General features: G+C 39.4%; 1 long non-coding RNA gene across 1 annotated transcript in view; it reads right to left on the bottom strand.

Moving 5' to 3' along the window:
- Positions 1-297: 297 nt before the first annotated feature.
- The window catches only part of LOC129459327 (uncharacterized), a 35,524-nt gene continuing 18,156 nt past the window's right edge, over positions 298-17,665 (bottom strand). The window contains exons 5-6 of the long non-coding RNA XR_008649963.2: positions 14,551-14,747; positions 298-384 (exon numbers count right to left, since the gene is read on the bottom strand). This is a non-coding gene — a long non-coding RNA (uncharacterized lncRNA). The remainder of the gene's footprint in view (positions 385-14,550; positions 14,748-17,665) is intronic.

Below are 17,665 nucleotides of genomic sequence, written 5' to 3'. Positions count from 1 at the left end.
CATTTTCACAAGTGCCTGCAAGTTGAGACTAACTACAACATTGAAATAGATACTGTGAAAGTGAACTTTTTTTTTAAAAGACGACAGTTATGGTCAAATTTTCAAATACAAAATTTTTAGTAGATCACCATGATTACTTGATAAGAGTTCATCTTCATATAATGCTTCACTTTATGAAGTATGGGTTTATAAGAAGGGAAATAATTTACTATGCCTTATGTTTAGCATGAAGAATGGAGGAGGGAGACATGGAAGACGTGAAGGCTACTACCTGATATTTCTTGGTCTGAATCAGGCCTGGAAATGAGGAGAGGAAGGATATGGGAGGTTGGTAGAGATGCTCTGAGGAAGTGACAGAGCCATTGTGAGGTTTCTGGGTTTCTGCTACAAGACACAAGGAGGACAACAACATCATTAGTTGTGATGGGTAGCTCTGGAGAACTGGGTAGAAAAAACAAGGTTTAGTTTTTTAAAACAAGATTTTGAGATTTCACAACATAGATAAGTGATGAAAAGCATGTGTTTGTTTGTGGCCAGTAAGACCTAGTTTTGAGTCTCTGATGCACCACTTGCTAGCTCTGAGACCTTGGACATATTAACCTCTATAACTATCTGTAAAATGTGGATAAGACCTATCTCAAAGAGATGTCATAATAATTAAAATACCTATTTTTCTCACTAAAATTTAAAGTTTATGAGGCTGGAAACCTCTTTCTTACTCATTGTTATATTCCTGCCACATGCTAAGCTCCCAGTATCAGATAGTTTTATGATTTTAATAACAGTTTACTATTATCATCCATGTAAATATGTCTAGCAGGTAGCCAATAATTAAAGTTTATAATTCAGGAGCAGGGCTCCCCTGAGACACACAAAAGAGGGGCCCTTGCCTTGGGCCTGGGTTTCAGAGCAGTGCAATTCATGAGGTGGTCTAGGGATCAGTCAGTCCACAGATGGCTTGTTACTAGGTCACTGAAATAAGCACAGAAATTGAGAGTAAGCATTTAGAAACCTTTGTACCAATCTGACATTGGTTCATTGTCTCATTAAATAGGGTATAGACCAGCTATGGTATGGTCTATACTGAATCACACATGATGTAGATTCCATACTGTTATGGACAATACAACTGCTTTTCAACATGTGATATATTCAGGTTAGTCACCTGTAACCTAAAAGTTAGTAAAATATAAATAGATGAGAGCATTTCTTTTTAAGTTTTTTAAAACTTATTTTTAAATTTACAAATAAAATATATTTAGTTGAAAGCATTTATTTTTATAACTTATGATTTATATCATTTTCATATTAATTAAGCTAGTCTTTAAAAAATATATATATATATATATATATATTTGGCTGGGCATGATGGCTCATGCCTATAATCCCAGCACTTTGGGAGGCCGAGGCAGGCAGATCACTTGAGGTCAGGAGCTTGAGACCAATTCCACCAACATGGCGAAAGCTTGTCTCTACTAAAAACACAAAAATTAGCTGGGTGTGGTGGCACATGCCTGTAGCCCCAGCTACTCGGGAGGATAAGGCAGGAGAATCGCTTGAACCCAGGAGGTAGAGGCTGCAGTGAACCGAGATCACACCACTGCACTCCAGCCTGGGAGACAGAGTGAGATTCTATCTCAAAAAAACAAACAAAAAAAGTATATATATTTTAACCTAATGGCTAAAGTAAGAATATAAACTTTATAAAATTTATTTTTAACCTTAATTGGCTAATTGGGAAACAAGTTTTACAAGATTTCTTTTTCAAGAAGCAACACACATTGCAAATGTTGTAGTTGTAGTAAACCAAATGACAATGGAAGTTGATTCTGAAGAAATAGAGACCAAAAAAGTTCATACTCATTTTATTTGGATGTATAATTCTCATGTGTTGAGTTCACTTTGTAGTCATCATTGATGATAAAATGCTAAAACTATAGTGTATTATTCATAGCACTGTGCTGACTAATGAAGCAATGAAACCATTAAAATTTAAGTGGCATTTGCATACCATATGTAAAAAATAAGAGCAAAATCAAAAGAATTCTTTGAAAGAAGGAGTATTGAATTTAAAACCTGACAGAAGCAGATGTTAAGTATTTCACATGAAAGAAACTTTGCAGGCTTCTTATAAAGTAGTATTTGGGATTGCTAAGATCAAACATATATACAATTGCCAAGATATGAATGCAAGACTGCATCAAAGATATTGGCTTAAAAATGTTGGGTGATACTGTGCAAGAGAAGTAGCTCAAATGCCATTTTCTAGTGAAACTATAGCTCAACACATTTGGGAATTGGCTAGTGATATGGAAAGTTAACTCACAGGGAAAAAATGAAATTAGCAGAGTATTTCTCATTGCAACTAGATGAATGCACAGATCTAGTTATGGCCATTTGGTTATTATATGTATGATTTCAATGTGATTGCTATTGGAAGAAATAGTTCTTTTATTTTTTTAGCCTCATAGCCAATAAATACAACTGTGAATTGTATAAAACTCTAAAGGATTCCATTGTTCATAAATGTGTCTGGAGTTTAGGATTTTGTGTAGGATTATATTCTGATGGCACAGCTGCCATGACTGGAAAACATTCTGGATTAGTTACCCAGTTTAAGGAACTTGTGCCAGAATGTAAATCAACATTCTGCTTCGTTCATCAAGAAAGAAGTCAGCTGAACATAGGCTGGTCTCAATTCATGAGCCTGAAATGCCTTTCATAGAAAGATAATTTAAATTTCATTATAATTTTAGAAGGTAAGCTGTTGGAACTGGCTACTGATGAAGGATTGAAGATGAATTTTGCTCCATTTTGTATAAAAATCAAAAATGAATGACCTGAGCTTGCTGAAATTACTCTGAAATATCATTCCATCCATCCATCAAAATACCCCTGTGAGACCGGTTTTGTTACAAAGCATGAAAACAATTTAGAGGTATGTTATTACCTATAAGTGGTATTTTATCAACTCAACCAAGATTGAACAGGCAATAGGCAAACTCATTTGTCACATTAAAACTCTTAAATATTGAAATGAATGGTGCTGTGTGCTATAGACATCTAATACTTGGGAATCCTATTTTATTCATAAAGTTTTTTTATGGCCATGGAGCAATCAAAGTTATGAAGAGGGTAGTGATTGCACATGTTAATTATCTGTACACATACAGCAACAATGTTGATTTTGTGATTTTTTTCTCTTTTATGTTTTTATTATATTTATGGAAATGTTATTTTATGCCTAATAATAAGAAACATGGATTTGTATTTTGTACGTCTTTGTTTTTATTTCACTTTTTTAGCAATTCTTTTTTTCTTTTTTTTTTTTTGAGAGGGAGTCTTGCTCTGTTGCCCAGGCTGGGCTCACTGTAGCTTTGACCCCCCCAGACTCAGTCATCCTCTCATCTCAGCCTCCAGAATCGCTGGGACCACAGGTACGTACCACCATACTGCCTAATTTTTAAAAAAAATTTTTTGTAGAGACGAGGTCTTCCTATGTTGCCCAGGCTGGTCTCAAACTCCTGGGCTCAAGCAATCCTCCTGCCTCAGCCTCCTAAAGTTTTGGGAATACAAGTGTGAGTCACCGTGCCTGGCTACTATTCATTTTGTTGCAGTACAAAAAGTGTTGATCTGTAACAGATAGGAAGTCAAAAAAAAGGAGGAAAGATCTTTCATGACAAATTGAAAAACGCTGCTTTAGAGGGTCAGTCTAGTGCAAGGGGTCTGTGGGGCCAACAGAGCATGCTTATCCAGAGCCCATGGTCAGTGTTCCCAAAGAATCCCAGCCCCAGAGGCCCGAGTCTTCCTGGGAGGCCCATGCAAGTTTCTTCCTTGGGAGTACATGCTGGGGTGAATGGTACCACCAGTGTGCAAAGCCCAGAACCTAGAGTGCTTGTGGGATGTGTGAGTAGAGCTGGGAAGTGCAGTCTGTGTGTGCACAAGGCCTTTCACAGTGTGCAGGGAAAGGAGGGGGCAGTCCAGGGGCAAGAGCCAGCTTGTTCCATGCCACTGTGTTCCAGCATGAACTCCACAGAGTCCAAGAAGTCTAAATTTAATCTGTATTGTTAAGAAGATATATTTGTCAAGCAGGATAATAGAATGTACTTAACAGTTGATAGTTTCACTTATAACTTTAAAAGTTTCAGACATTTAGAATGCAAGCTCCATTTTGGTTTTTGTATGAGCCCCATAAATGTTAGGAAAGAACATGTCCAGGAGTTACATCAAAACTACAGCCATAGGTCAGGGGTGGCGGCTCACACCTGTAATCCCAGCACTTTGGAAGGCCGAGGTGGGAGGACTGCTTGAGGCCAGGAGTTTGAGATCAGCCTGGGCAACATAGTGAGACCCCATCTCTACTAAAAATAAAAAAAATTAGCCAGACTTCATAGCATGTCCCTGTAGCCCCAGCTACTCAGGAGGCTGAAGTGGTAGGATCCCTTGAGCCCGGGAGTTCGAGGTTGCAATGAGCTATGATCACACCACTGCATTTCAGCCTGGGTTACCAAGGGAGACCTCATTTCAAAGATAAAAGCGAAGCAAAGCAAAACAAAACAAAACAAAAATAACTGAAGTCATAGATGGAGCAGTCAGCATGGAGGAGATATTTGAAGCTGAGGGAGACGCAGTAGAGTGTAAAGAGGGCAAGTTCTACATTCAGACTGCCTGGTTCTAATCCCAGATCGGCCACCTACTAGCTGTAGTACTTAGGGCTACCTTCTGTACCTTGATTTTCTCATTTGTGAAATGGAGATATTAACAGCACCTCATGGGAATGTTTCAAATGTCCAGTGAATTCATCCATGTGAAGCACTTAGAAAAGAGTGGCATAGAGTAAGCTCTCAATACCATGCAAGTGGCTAAATAACCTGCAGAAGGAGCACAGAGCAAGAACAGAAGATGCTCAGGGAAGCCTTGGAAAGAAAGCCTAGAGGCGCATGGAGGGCAGACAGTGTCCCCAGCACCCAATGCAGTGCCGGGCAGGTGGCAAGTGCTCAGTAACTGTGGATGGATTTGTAAAAGATCCTGGAAAGGAGACTGAGAAGGAGCACTTAACACATCAAATGAAGCAGAAAGGTCAAATGATGGGAGCCCTTAGATTCCTAATCGGGAAATACCTTTAAAAGGACATTTCGATTCACAGAAAGTCAGATGGCAGTAGATTAAAGAATAAGTGGGTAGATACTTCTCTTTTTACTTTAGCTTAGTAACTCTAGTGGAAGTTACTCTTTTTAAAGAGTTGACAATGAAGGGAATGAGAGGAATAAAATAGTAGCTGAAGGGGGATGCAAGGTTGACAGAACTTCCTTTTATGTTAGAGGAAATATGTGCAGACATGTTGCTAAGAGAAAGAAACCAGCGGAGAGGAAGGGATGATTAATGGAGCAAGAATCTAGGAGAAGGATGGGAGGAAATGGAATCAAGAGAAAAAAGCATAGGAGTCAGTCTTATAAAAGAATGCCATGCCTGAGGTGAAAGGAAGCAGGATGATCAATGAGGATATAGAGAAGTATTGAGGCATAATAAGTTGAAGAAATTCTTTCAGTTCAGGGGAACTTGCATTACTGGAAGAGCAAATACGCACAGCTGACTAATAGGGAGCACATTCCTTTACCCATTGTGGTGAGACTCTAAAGAGGCTCACGCACTGTAGCCTCTGCCTAGCTTGTGTCCCTATTCCATGGAGCGGTAGTTGGCAAACTACAGCCTACGGGCCAGATTTAGCCTGCTGCCTGTTTGTGCACAGCCCCTGAGCTAGGAGTAGTTTTTGCTTTTTTTTTTTTTAATTGTGATAAAATATCCATAACATAACATTTACCATTTTACCCACTTTTAAGTGTACAATTCAGTGGAATTAAGTAAATTCACAATATTATGTGACCATCACCACTATCCATTTCCAGAATGTCATCATCCCAGACAGAAACTCTGTATCTATTAAACACCAACTCTCCATTCCCCTCTCGTCCCAGCCCCTGGAAACATCTATTGTACTTTCTATCTCTATGAATCTGCCTATTCTAGGTACCTCATGTAAGTGGAATGATACAATATTTGTCTTTCTGTGTCTGCCTTGTTTCACTTAGCATAATGCTTTCAAGGTTCATCCATGTTGTAGCATTTATCAGGATTTCGTTTCTTTTTATGCCTGAAAAATATTCTATTGAGTGTATATACTATACTTTATTCATTCATCTGTTGAACGTTTGGGTTGTTTCCACAGTTTGGCTATTGTGAATAATGCTGCTGTGAACGTTGGGACATAAGTATCTAATTGAGTTCCTGCTTTAAATTCTTTGGGTTACATACTGTATTAGTCCATTCTCACACTGCTGTAAAGAACTACCTGAGACTGGGTAATTTATGAAGCAAAGAGGTTTAACTGGCTCACAGTTTCTCAGGCTGTTCAGGAAGCATGGTTCGGGAGGCCTCAGGAAACTTACAATCATGGCAGAAGGGCAAAGGGGAAGCAAGCACCTTCTCCACATGGCAGAGCAGGAGAGAGAGAGAGCCAAGGGGGAAGTACTACACACTGTTAAACAACCAGAGAACACATTGACTATCATGAGAACAGCAAGAGGGAAGTCCGCCCTCATGATCCAATCACTTCCCACCAGGCCTCTCCTCCAACATGTGGGGATTACAATTCAACATGAGATCTGGGTGGAAACACAGAGCCAAACCATATCACATACCTAGGAGTGGAATTGTCAGATCATACAGTAATTCTTGAGAAACAGCTAAACTGCTTTCCACAGCAGTTGCATCATTTTACATTCCCACTAGCAAGACACAAGGGATTTGATTTCCCCACATCTTCATAGTACTTGTTATTTTCTGGGTTTTTAAAAATTAGGATGGCTGCTAATGAGTAGTCATGCTAACAGATATGAGGTGAGATCTCATTGTAGTTTTGATTTGCATTTCCCCATTGGCTAGAGAGGCTGAGCATCTTTTCTTGTGCTTATTGGTCATTTGTATGTTTTCTTTAGATAAATGTTTATTCAAGTCCTTTGCCCATTTTTAAAGCAGGTTGTTTTGTTATTGTCATTGTTGTTGAGTTTTAGGAGTTCTTTATACATTTTGTATATTAATCTCTTATCTGATATGTGATTTGCAAATTTTTTCCCATTCTGTGGGTTGCCTTTTCACTCTTTTGACTGTATATGTGAGAGTTTGAATTATCATAAAAACTCATATGTGAGTTTATGTGTGTTAGATGTGAGCTACCTAATACTCCTTCAATAAAACTCTTCCTGCCTCAACAGTTAGGGTGGCCTCTGTTGTCTGCAATCAAGAACTCTGATTGATACATCCAGTGAAGACAATTATATTATACTTGGCAATATTTCCTTAAAAGGTAGTGTTTTATGAGAAACCCTTAATTTCGATTGGGACTTTTGTACCAATGTTTATAGCTCCTAACCTTCCAATGTTTGTAAAACTGGTTTAATAGAATTTATATGTCACAAAGGGGGTACAATGAAGATTATAAAACTAATAGATGAAATTTAGACACAAAAAAGTAAAACTCTGAATGAGAAACCATAACTGAAATAGCACATTTAATTGTAGGAGTTTAACTCCACATACACTCGATTTTGCTGCAACTGGAAAAGAAAGAGATACATTTCTGAGAAAAAAGCAAAGAAAATCAAGTCCCAGGAGTCTAAGTTTTTAGAGCAGAAATCCTAAGAGTATCTCAAAAGAAGCGAGATTGTTGATCATGGAAGTGATTGATTATCATGAGGTTAACACACCTTGGAGGAGATGGAAATAAGCAGGTAGAGAAGGAGGTAAATGCTCCAGGCCCAAGGTAACAATTCAGGATTCTAATCTCAGTTATTTCACTTACATGCTGAGTAAGTTTCATTCAGAGCTGCTCCTATTAATTCCAGCCAATGATTATACTCTTAAAAAAACAAGGTGCGCAAATTAGAATGCTTGCTTTCTTGTTATTTATGCATGTTCTCTATCTCTCCCACACAGCCATGTGAGTAATAGTGACCTCATAAAAAAGAAAAAAAAAACCAAAAACTCCTCATGTAAACTCTGCTCCAGGAAAGCACGTGTTTTTCAGACCCAGACTTTTTTTTTCCTGTTTGATGTATCTCTCTATTATTGGAGATTTTACTTTTTCTTCCTGGTTTGCACATGCTGGTCTTATCAAGAGAGAAACACTTCTGTCCTATGTTCACCACTTCCATAGAAACAATTCTTTTTTTAGAGACAGAGTCTCGCTCTGTCACCCAGGCTGGAGTGCAGTGGCGCAATCTCGGCTCACTGCAAGCTCCGCCTCCCGGGTTCACGCCATTCTCCTGCCTCAGCCTCTCCGAGTAGCTGGGACTACAGGCGCCCGCCACCACGCCCGGCTAATTTTTTGTATTTTTAGTAGAGACGGGGTTTCACCGTGGTCTCGATCTCCTGACCTCGTGATCTGCCCGCCTCGGCATAGAAACAATTCTTTCCAATCTGTCTAATATGAGAAAAGCTGGAAGGCAGAAATGAAAAACACAATTTAAATTGGAATAAAGTTTTTTGTTTTTTTTAAAAGCACACATCCACTTCAGCTGACAAGATGATTCCTGAAGAAATCAGAACGGACAAAGAAACAAGATAGAGAGAGTAGGTAAGCTAGTACTAAGTGAAAGGTTGACAGGGAAGTCAGTTCTCTTAGGAGCAAAGCACACCCTGGCAGAGGTGAGAGGGCGTTTAACTCTCCAAGTCCACACCCAGTGGAGTGCGTCACCCAGGCTCTTACCTTTCGTAGCTGAAGGACGCCCTGTGCAATGGCCTGTGCCACAGCCAGCTAATGACATGCAGCATCAGGCATCTGAGAAATAATTAACTGCCTGCCCTTCATTTTCAGCCTACAATTAGACAACTGTGGCTGCAATTGTGTGTCCAATTTTCCAACAACAAATAATTGTGGCTAAAGACATGCTTGCATTGTGAAAGGGAGACATAATTGGGACCCCCCTTTAATAAGTTAGTACCTAAAATGTAAACAAGTATATAATTTGGCTAGTGGAAAGACAACCCTGACTTTTTTTTAATTACATTTTTATATTTTAACAACTGCTTTCCCTAGCCCACTTGCAGACCTCACTGCAGCATTGCTGGCATAGAACAATCATAATTAAACTATAAGTAAGAAATGCCACATCACAGATGAACCAACACTGAATCCTAGCAGACTGTAGAGTGCCCTGTATTCAATGCAGAAGAGGCACCAATAAAAGGCCCAAAAAGCAAAGGATGCAAATTATTTCATTCTACTTGAAATATTAACAAAGTCAACCGCTGGGCACCCAGCACAGTGCCCAACACGTGGAAGACACACGTGCCTCTAACTGATGCTGTGTTGAGTCCCCTTCCTTGTGCTCCTGCAGCATTTAAAAGGTGGCTTTACTTTAGCCCTTAGTGCTTCCTGTCTTCTTTCCGTTTGCTTGTTTGTCTGTCTCCCCCACTGTCCTGTGAGCTATTGGAAGGAAACATCCATGTCTTTTTCATCCTTTATTTTCCTGAGCATATTTCTGTCTCTGGTGTCAGAAAGCCACATTAGCCTCTGTCAAACAAAACAAAACAAAACAAAATGACAGGAAAACGGGGAGCTCTTAGCAGGATTCCCTTTCTTTCCTCCATCTCATGGGGTTGCCTCCTTTAGGTAGCTGGCCTCGTTCTCTCTGCTGCAGGTGGGTGTTCTCTATGTGGGTAATAGTATAAGCGGATGGCTCTTCAGTCAGACTGCCTCAGCTTGAATCTGGTTCCACCACTTACTTAGAATAAATTACTTAAGCTCTTTGAGTCTCAGTTTCCTCATCTGTAAAACAGAGACAACAACTATAATAATACCTACCTACCCTATAAGGTGGTTGTAAAGATTAAATGAGATGATAATACACAAGCAGAGCCAGGCATGGTGGCTCATGCCTGTAATCCCAGCACTTTTGGAGGCCAAGGCAGGAGGATTGCCTAAGCCCAGGAATTCAAGACCAGCCTGGGCAACATAGTAAGACATTGTTCTACTAAAAATAATAAAGTTAACCAGTCACAGTGATGCATGCCTGTACCAGCTACTTGGGAGGTTGAGGCAGGAGGATGGCTTGAGCCCAGGAGTGCGAGGTTGTAGTGAACCATGATCTCGCCACTGCACTCCAGCCTGGGTGACAGAGCGAGATGCTATCTCAAAAAATTTTTAAAAAGGCACAAGCAACTCACAGCAGTACCCAACACATGGAATGTGCTCAATAAATGTATGATAATATACTATTAGTGTTGCTATTTTTGTGGAAGAGGTAGAGAGATAGGCATGACTATAGACATTTCTAGGTGATATCATCCTAACTTAGAGACCCCAAAGGAAAAAGGGGAACATTTATATCCCAGTATCTATATAAACAATTTCCGGGAGGGACCGATTAGCTATGTGTTGTAGAGTTCACCACAAGCCAGGCACTATGGTAGGTGCTTCCTATGCATCATCTCAGTGAATTTTTACCACAGTTCTATGATGTAAGTACTTTTTTTTTTTTTCCATGAGACAGAGTTTCTCTCTGTTGCCCCGGTGAGAGTGCAGTGGCAGGATCTTGGCTGACTGCAACCTCTGCCTCCCAGGTTCGAGCAATTCTCCTGTCTTAGCCTCCTGAGTAGCTGGGACTACAGGTGCACACCACCACGCCTGGCTGATTTTTGTATTTTTAGCAGAGACCAGGCTTCACCATATTGGCCAGGCTGGTCTGGAACTCCTGACCTCAGGTGATCCACCCACCTCGGCCTCCCAAAATGCTGAGATTACAAGCGTGAGCCACTGCACCCATACGTAAGTATCATCTAGATCCTTGCTTTACAGGAAAACCAAGGCTTAGACAAGTTTATTACTGATAAAACCAAGGCTTAGAGAAGTTTATTACTGATAATTCAGGGGTTGTAAAACTCTCTTCTGTAAAGAACCAGGTATTAAGTATTTTAGGATCTGCAGGCTAGATGGTTTCTGTCACAACTACTCAACCCTGTCACTGTAGAACTGAAAGCAGTAATAGACAATATGCAAACAAATGAACATAGTTGTGTTCCCACCAAACTTATTTTATGGGCACTGAATTTTGAATTTCATATAATTTTCATGTGTCATAAAATACTATTTTTCTTTTATTTTTTTTCATTCACTTAAGAATATAAAAGCTATTCTTAGCTTAAGAACTCTACAAATAGATGTGGCAGCTGGATTTTATCCTTGGGCTGTTTGCTGATTCCTGTTTTAGTCACTTTCTGAAGGCCACATAGCTGAAAGTGGAGGATCAGCCAGGAGCAGTGGTGAGTGCCTGTAGTCCCGGCTACTTGGGAGGCTGAGGCGGGAGGATCACTTCAGGCCAGGAGTTCGAGCTGTAGTGCATAATGATCACACCTGTGAATAGCCACTGTATTCTAGCCTGGACAACATAGCAAGACCCCATTTCTAAAAATAAATAAATAAAAATGGTGGCTCCCAGCTTCAGGTCCAAGTACCATGACTCTTGGGGTCTGCACACTTAACCACAACTATGCCAGCAAAGCAAACAATTTTTTTTTTTTTTTTTTTTTTTGAGACGGAGTCTTTCTTTGTCCCCCAGGCTGGAGTGCAGTGGCGCGATCTCGGCTCACTGCAAGCTCCGCCTCCCGGGTTCACCCCATTCTCCTGCCTCAGCCTCCCGAGTAGCTGGGACTACAGGCGCCCGCCAACACGCCCGGCTAATTTTTTGTATTTTTAGTAGAGACGGGGTTTCACCGTGTTAGCCAGGATGGTCTCGATCTCCTGACCTCGTGATCCGCCCGCCTCGGCCTCCCAAAGTGCTGGGATTACAGGCTTGAGCCACCGCGCCCGGCAAAGCAAACAATTTTTGATGGAAGGAAAATGCCTCCTCCCTCCATGAAAAAGCCAGTTTTTGTATCTATTTGTAAATTCATTTTAATATTCCCAATCCATATATGTGTCTGTTCTTTGGATTTTCCTTTGAACTAGTTGTGACATCAACCTGATTCCCTCAGTAAATAATGAGTGAAATAATATCTTTAACATGTATTCACCTTATATCTGAAGGAGAATCAGGATTTTACTTTTTCTTAAAATTATCCTCTAGGAAAAGGCACACCTGTAATCCCAGCACTTTGGGAGGCCAAGGTGGATGGCTCACTTGAGCTCAGGAGTTCAAGACCAGCCTGGGCAAATGGCGAAACCCCATCTCTACTAAAAATACAAAAATTAGCCGGGCATGGTGGTGCATGCCTGTAATCCCAGCTACTCAGGGACCTGAGGCAAGAGAATCTCTTGAACCCAGAGGCAGAGGCTGAAGTGAGATCTTAACCACTGCACTCCAGCCAGGCCAACAGAGTGATGTCTCAAAAAAATTTTTAAAAACTTTTTTAAATTAAAAAACTAAAATTATCCTCTGGCAGTTTTGGAGGTCTTCCACTGAGATGCTCAGTGGGTTCACCTGACAGAGCCAGGTAAACTCCATCAACAGAAATGGGCAGCTTCATAGGCAGCTTAAGTCCAGGCACATCCATTCTTGATTTTTAGAGGCGAAATCAAAATGACAACAGAACTTTGCTCACTCCTTGCTTTTGTTGTTGTTGTTGTTGTTGCTGTTGAAACAGGGTCTCACTCTGTTGCCCCAGCTGAAATGCAGTGTGATCTCAGCTCACTGAAACCTCTGCCTCCCAGGCTCACCTCAGCCTTCTGAGTAGCTGGGATTATAGGCATGTGCCACCATATTGGGCTAATATATATATATTTATATATTTTATATATATATTATATATATAATATATATATAATAATATATATTTATATATTATATATATTTATATATTTTATATATTTATATATTTTATATATATATTTATATATTTTATATATTTATATATTTTATATATATATTTATATATTTTATATATTTATATATTTTATATATATTTATATATTTTATATATATATTTATATATTTTATATATATATATTTATATATTTTATATATATATTTATATATTTTATATATATATATTTATATATTTTATATATATATTTATATATTTTATATATATATATATTTTTGTGTGTGTGTGTAGAGACAGGGTTTCGCCATGTTGCCCAAGCTGATCTCTAATTCCCGGGCACAAGTGATTCACCTGCCTCAAACCTCCCAAAGTTACTCCTTGTTTTTCTAATTTTAATTTTCCCTCTGCCGATTTTGTGTTTTGTTTGGTTTTGAGATAGGGTCTTTCTATTTTGCCCAGCCTGGTCTCGAACTCCTGGGCTCAAGTAATCCTCTCCCCTCAGCCTCCTGAGTTGCTGGGATTACAGGTGTGCAACCACCATGCCTGGCTTGTTTTTGTTTTTGATTTGTTTATGGCTGATAAGTTGTTCCTCACTGGTGACAGCAATGACTGGGAATTTGGTTTATGGTTTGACCATTTGGTGATTTCTGTAAATGAATTATTGAATTATAGAGATCTATTCTTTAAATGATTTGTTAGACTTTTTACTTTTGTTTGTATGTCTACTTGACTATTTTCAGCTAAATCAGGTCAGAAATAGAGAGAGATTTGTAGATACTTAGTTGCTGGCTTTGAAGATAAGGGAAGGGGCCACAAGCCAAGAAATGTAGGTAGAAAAGGCAAAGAAATGCATTTTCTCCTAGAGCTTCCAGAGGGAATGCAGCCCCTTGCTTTTGCCCTTTAAGACCCATCTGAGACTTCTGACCTTCAGAACTATAAAATGATAAATCTGTGTTATTTTAAGCCGGTAAGTTTGTAGACATTTGTTACATTAGTATTGCTTTGTCAGCAATAAGACACTAATAAAGAGTCATTAATAATATGTCCTTTCACCAGAATATAATTGGAAAAATCTGTTATTCAACCAACACCTAGAATGTAATTTTTGAGAATAATGTTCATTTAATCAGGTATTACAACAAGCACTTTTAAGGCACTAAGATGGCCTGTATGGAGCCAATAATCACAAAGCCCTTCCAGGAAAACTGTCCCAGTATTTGGCTTAAAGGTCCCAGTCTTACAGGTGAGAAGGAATTTGTCCAAATTTAAAGGTACTGCAAGTGAAATCTAGTGGGGAGTTTCTTGGCCTTGGTTTCTTAGCCTCAGGAAATAATAAAGGTTTTTAAAAGTCCAATCACATTCTTCATGAAAACTTTCAGCAAAACAAACTTAGATGTGTTTGTCACGGCCTGTATGGTAAATTTACATTCTTGTTACGCCCATGTAAATAATCAGGCCAAATTTAAAAACTGGTGATCAAGAAAAACCTATTTTTGAGGTTGTTTTTACTAAGAAGAGGAGACTATAAGGAAAATTTTAAAACTTTAAAACAAGCAAAAGAGACTGCTGGGTATTCTTCCACGAAAATGCTAGAGCCTTCAGAAATTCATTCTATAAGGATATGCACATTTTTTTGACTAGGCTATATTATAACTCTGTAACTTATAGAAAAATGATAGCATTGCAAAACATTTTTGTCTACAGACATGCAAATAAATTATTATGCATCACCTTTGCTGGCCAAGGCATCTTCTTAGTCACGGCATGAAGCTCCACTCTTCTGTTGGCAGAAACAGACCTCATGATAGCAGATGGCATCTGCATGTCCTTCTTCTCATTCTAGTTGCTGCAAGACCCTCTCGCCGCACCATCTGTTCCTCGGCTGGAGCTTGAGCCACACAAGGCCGCAGTTCCCAAACAAATGCCTCCTTGGGGTGAAGAAAACGAAATGAGTGAGGTACAGTGGACATTCTCTTCCAACAGCTTCTAGAGCTGCTGATAGAACTGTTTTGGTTTTTACCATCCTGTCTCCCCAGGTCCCTCTCGACAGTCTCTGATGAAGAAAATCTGGTAAGAAGTACAGTCCCTGTAAACAGTATAGTCCCTGTTTTACTCTGGCTTGACTACATCAGCTCTCCTCCCTCAACCTGACTTCTTTTGCCCTGAGGCCCCCTTGGTCTTTCCTACTGACCCTCTCCTGATGGAAATTCCCCCACCAGACTCTCAGATATGCCTCCATGTGACAGATTCCTGAGCCCTTAGCCCCCCTACTGCACAGGAAACTAAAATACAGGCAGACCATAATCCATGCTGTATTTTAAATTATATCTCTGATGTTATAGATTGACTGCTTATTTAATTGGAACCCTATGGGTTTCACCCACTTCCCTTGTTTCTCTCTTTTTTTTAAAACAACTAAACAGTTTGAGAGACATAAAAATTAAATTGTGGTGATTAATTATGGAATTAGTGTTTTTAACATTTATCCCTAAAAGTAACATTGAAACAATCTGATGCAATTTTGAAATTAGAAATTCAATTCTCCAGAATTGGTTTAAGGCTTAAAAAACTCTAAACCTTTAACTCAAATCTAAGTCATGCATCACTTAACAATGGGCATACATACTGAGAAATGTGTCGTTAGGCAATTTCATCCTTGTGCAAAAATCATAGAGTGGACTCATGCAAGCCTAGATGGTATAGCCTACTTAGGCTATGTTAGTGGAAAAACCGAGCTCCGTAAAATATTTTAAAGAGGTTTATTCTGAGCCAATATGCATGACTATGGTTTGGGGAAGTGCACAAACCCAAGAAGCCTTCACTGAGTGGTCCCAAGGCAGCTAGGTCACAACTCTGTTTCATACATTTTAGGGAAGCAGAAGTTACAGGTAGTCATAAAATCAAAATATATGAGGGTCATGCATTGGTTTGGCCCCCCAAAAGTGGGATACCTTGAAGTGGGAGGCGGGGCTTATAGGTGATAGATGGATTCAGAGATTCTTTAATTTGCAGTTGGTTAAAGGAGTAAAGCTTTGTCTAAAACCTTAGAGTCAGAAGAAAGGAATGTTTTAAGTTGAGATAAGGAAATCTGTTAACCAATATAGAGTGAGCTATAAGGGGTGTGTGACTTAACCCTTGTCCGGTATGGCCTTAGGTCCTGTTTATAATGTGGTGTTATATTGTCACAAAGAGACTGTTTTGTTCATCTTATGATCTCTATTCTAACATTAATGCTGGTCAATTGTGCCTAAACTGCAAAAGAGAGGGGATATAACAAGACATGTCTAACCTCCCTTCCCATCATGGCTGAGAATTCAATTTTTAAGGTTTCCTGGGGTGTCTTTGGCCAAGAGAGTGTCTGTTCAGTTAGTAGGGGATTAGCATTTTATTTTTAGTCTATAGCTATACACTTTAGCCTATTGCTCCTAGGCTACAAATGTGCATAGCATGTTACTGTACTGAATACTATATACAGTTGTAACACAATGATTACATATTAGTGTATCTAAACATACCTAAACATAAGGTAATTTGTTGTGCTACGACATTATGATAGCTACAACATCACTAGGCAATAGAAATTCTTTAGCTCCGTTATCATCTTATGTGGTCCATCATTGACTGGACTGTCACAATGCGGCACATAACTGTACTGTGATTTTAAGGATTTTCATTTCTTGGTCACCCCTTCAGAACACCTTATAGTGTATCAATTGGTAAAGAAAAAATTATTCTGACACTTGTTAAAATGGTAATACAGGGGAGAAAAAGTAATATCTTTTCCTTACCCATTGCAAGATTTATGGCTGACATCCCTATAATGAAAGATGGATTAACAAGAGAAAAGCATAACAAATTTATTTCATCAAAGTTTTCAGGTGACACAAGAGCCTTCACAAATGAAGACTCAATGACCAAGGAAAACTGTATTTCTATGGACAGTTATGCAGAAGTGTGATTACAGGACAAAGGGTCTGACCTGTGTATTAGTCTATTTTGCCTTACTACAAAAGGAATACCTGAGACCGGGTAATTTATAAAGAAAAGAGGTTTATTTGACCCTCTTCTGCAGACTCTGTAAGAAGGATGGTGCCAGCATCTGCATCTGGTGAGGTCCTCAGGAAGCTTACAATCATGGCGGAAAGCAAAGGCAGAGCAGGCGTGTCACATGGTGACAGAAGGAGCCAGAGAGAGGGGAGGAGGTGCCAGGCTCTTAAATAACCAACTGTTGTATGAACTGATAAAGTGAGAACTCACTCATTACCATAATGACAGCACCACGCCATTTATGAGGGATCTGCCCCCATGACCCAAACACCTCCCACTAGGCCCCACCTCCAACAGTGGGGATCACATTTCAGCATGAGATTTGGAAGGGACAAATATCCAAACCTCATCAATCTGTTAAAGAAAATTGATGGGAGGCCATTGTTTTGGACTGAGTTCCTGCACCAAAAACCAGGAGATTCACAGCAACCAATTACACAGGGCCCAGTTTACTTCAGCCAGCATGATAAGAAAGTCCCCTCTGTTTTAAGCCTATAAGAAAAGTAACTTTATGATGACCAATCCAGTTTTTGTTCCTTGTTTCTCCTTTCTTCTGCCTTTTTTGCCTATAAAGCCCATCTCCTCTGCTCAGCTCATCTTCAGATGGAATACTGCTCAACTTATGAGTCGATAATCAAAGTCAATGAGATCTTTACACATGTTGAAATTTTGTTTGTTTGACAGATCTAATGGTAATAAACTTGGGGTAACTTAGCAAGGCCTGTTTGTTCAGAATCTTCTACCTGGCTATAGGGCAGATCCCCCTCTGGAATGAAGGTCTTATGACCTACTTTCAGGG

Source organism: Symphalangus syndactylus, chromosome 13 (genome assembly GCF_028878055.3).
Source record: "Symphalangus syndactylus isolate Jambi chromosome 13, NHGRI_mSymSyn1-v2.1_pri, whole genome shotgun sequence".
Taxonomy (NCBI): Eukaryota; Metazoa; Chordata; class Mammalia; order Primates; family Hylobatidae; genus Symphalangus; species Symphalangus syndactylus.
Note: the sequence above shows the minus strand (reverse complement) of the source record. Positions and strands in the feature narration are given on the sequence as shown.